We start from the raw sequence: 2,537 nt of genomic DNA, 5'->3' as shown, positions 1-2,537 counted from the left end.
TCTCTCTCTCTCTCCCTCTCTCTTCATAATGACCACCACTATGACTACTGTGTAGCCAGATCTGTTGAAGACTTAAATTCGTGTATCACTTACCAGTGGTTCCTCATTTGCAAAACATTTGGCAAAAAAATACCCCACAAAACTGTTTCTGTAGGGTTAGTCCACATTACTCTGTAAGGAGCTTCTGGTCAGTTTCCTGGTTCCTTTGTTTGGTATATTCCTCCCTAAATGGTACACCGGTCCATTGCAAGAATCCTCATTTTTACCAGATGAGTAAACTGTAGCAACATAAAGTGCCTACAAGGGGCTAAACATAGAAGGGACAAACAAAGACAGACAAGGGGATTAAGTCGATTACATCAACCCCAAAAGGATGAAAGGCAAAGTCAACCTCGGTGGAATTTGAACTCAGAACGTAACAGCAGACGAAATACTGCTAAGCATTCCACCCAGCGTGCTAATGATTCTGCCAGTTCACCGCCTTCAGAAAACAATGGCAACTACGTAAATGTTTCAGGATCTGAAGAAACTGATGCTGCTAACAGTTTCTGAATCTCTACAAATTTCCAATGAAATCCTTCTTCCCACATCTGGATGACAATGGCGGTGCTGCTGGCATTATTACTGCAGAAGCAAACCAACTACCAGTATTTGGGGAATTCTCTAAGAAAAATAATTTGAACTTCCAGAACTGATTGAACTGTTATTACTATTCATAATATCTCTTAAACAATTATCTACAGCTTTCAAAGCATAAACTGGTATCATTGAAGCTTTGTCAATAATGAAGAATTTGACTCACCTAAGAATGTTTCATGACCAGCTTTACGTAACTTTTTCAAGAGTAAGTGCAATGAACAGTGTGAGGGTTAAAGTGATATCGCAAAACGAATCCACTATTGATATATAAAACTGCTGTCCACAATTAACGGTAATGAAATTTCGAGCAGATATATTTGAATATTATGTACACCATTTACATTTGACTGGTGGAGGCGCAATGGCCCAGTGGTTAGGGCAGCGGACTCGCGGTCATAGGATCGCGGTTTCGATTCCCAGACCGGGCGTTGTGAGTGTTTATTGAGCGAAAACACCTGAAAGCTCCACGAGGCTCCGGCAGGGGATGGTGGCAAACCCTGCTGTACTCTTTCTCCACAACTTTCTCTCACTCTTTCTTCCTGTTTCTGTTGTACCTGTATTTCAAAGGGTCAGCCTTGTCACACTGTGTCACGCTGAATATCCCCGAGAACTACGTTTAGGGTACACGTGTCTGTGGAGTGCTCAGCCACTTGCACGTTAATTTCACGAGCAGGCTGTTCCGTTGAACGGATCAACTGGAACCCTCGTCGTCGTAAGCGACGGAGTTCCAACAACAACATTTGACTGATATTTGTCCTCATCTTGTTTGTTGTTAACACAACGCTTCGGCTGATATACCCTCCAGCCTTCATCAGGTGTCTTGGGGAAATTTCAAACCTGGGTTCTCATTCCTAAGGTATTTTTCGATGTTGTTGTTATTATTATTCAAGTCACTACCTGGAATCGAACTCTGAATCTCGGGGTTAGTAGCCTGCGCTCTTAACCACCATGTCACCATGCCATATGCCCGTGGGTATGTATCTGATTTCTACACCAAAAGGTTTCGAATACTGTTTTCTGGAGCCGGAAAATTCGTAATATTAAAGGCTAAAGGGAGATAACTCTAATAATCTTTACCTCCTCGTGCTTCTGTGATTATCTTATTGCTAATGTCGCCTTCTTTGATAACTTTTGGGTCAATAAATATGTTGGTTCATTATTTACAATTGAGGGATATTTGTCCTCATTTTGTTTGTTGTTAACACGTTTCGGCTGGTTTTCAAAAAAAAAAAAATTTAGATCGTTAATAACTTTTAAGAAATCTTAAATAATTTTGGTAAAAACTCGTGAGTGTGTGTGTCAGCCACTATTTGACAAGAGGTGTTGGTTTGTTTATACCCTCGTAAGCAAACCAACACCAGTTCGACAAAAAAAAATGAGCGATTGAATAAATACCAGACTTCATAAAAAAAATATGTACAGGTGTTAAATCATTCGAGTAAAATCCACCGAGGCAGTACCCCAGCATGGGCGCAGTCCAATGATTGAAACAAGTAAAAGAAAATAAGAGAGATTGTCCACTTGTTCCCGTCCCTCTATATCAGTACTCCACAACTGGTATACCGCAACACACTGGTATTTCAGCCTGGCTGTGTTTGTAGACAGTTGAAAAGAATACTTTTAACAAAAAAAAAATTAAATGCTAGCATTGTAGTAGCAGGTGCCCCCCCCCCCTTGTAGTTGCAGGTGGGGCCCCTTGTAGTTGCGGATGAGCCCCCTTAGTCTCCTGGCAACCAATTTTTTTAGACCCAGTCCGCTATTGCTTTTAGTTATAATTTTAGTTCAGGTGTACCGTCAAATTTTGAAAAGCGTATAAGAGTACCGCGAGTGGGAAAAGGGTAGCGGAGTACAACTTCGACAGAGGTAAAGAATACACATACCACCCGTATTCGGCGTAA

This window comes from Octopus bimaculoides, chromosome 23 (assembly GCF_001194135.2).
Source record: "Octopus bimaculoides isolate UCB-OBI-ISO-001 chromosome 23, ASM119413v2, whole genome shotgun sequence".
NCBI lineage: Eukaryota > Metazoa > Mollusca > Cephalopoda > Octopoda > Octopodidae > Octopus > Octopus bimaculoides.
The sequence above is the reverse complement of the archived record's forward strand: the minus strand, read 5'-3'. Positions refer to the sequence as shown.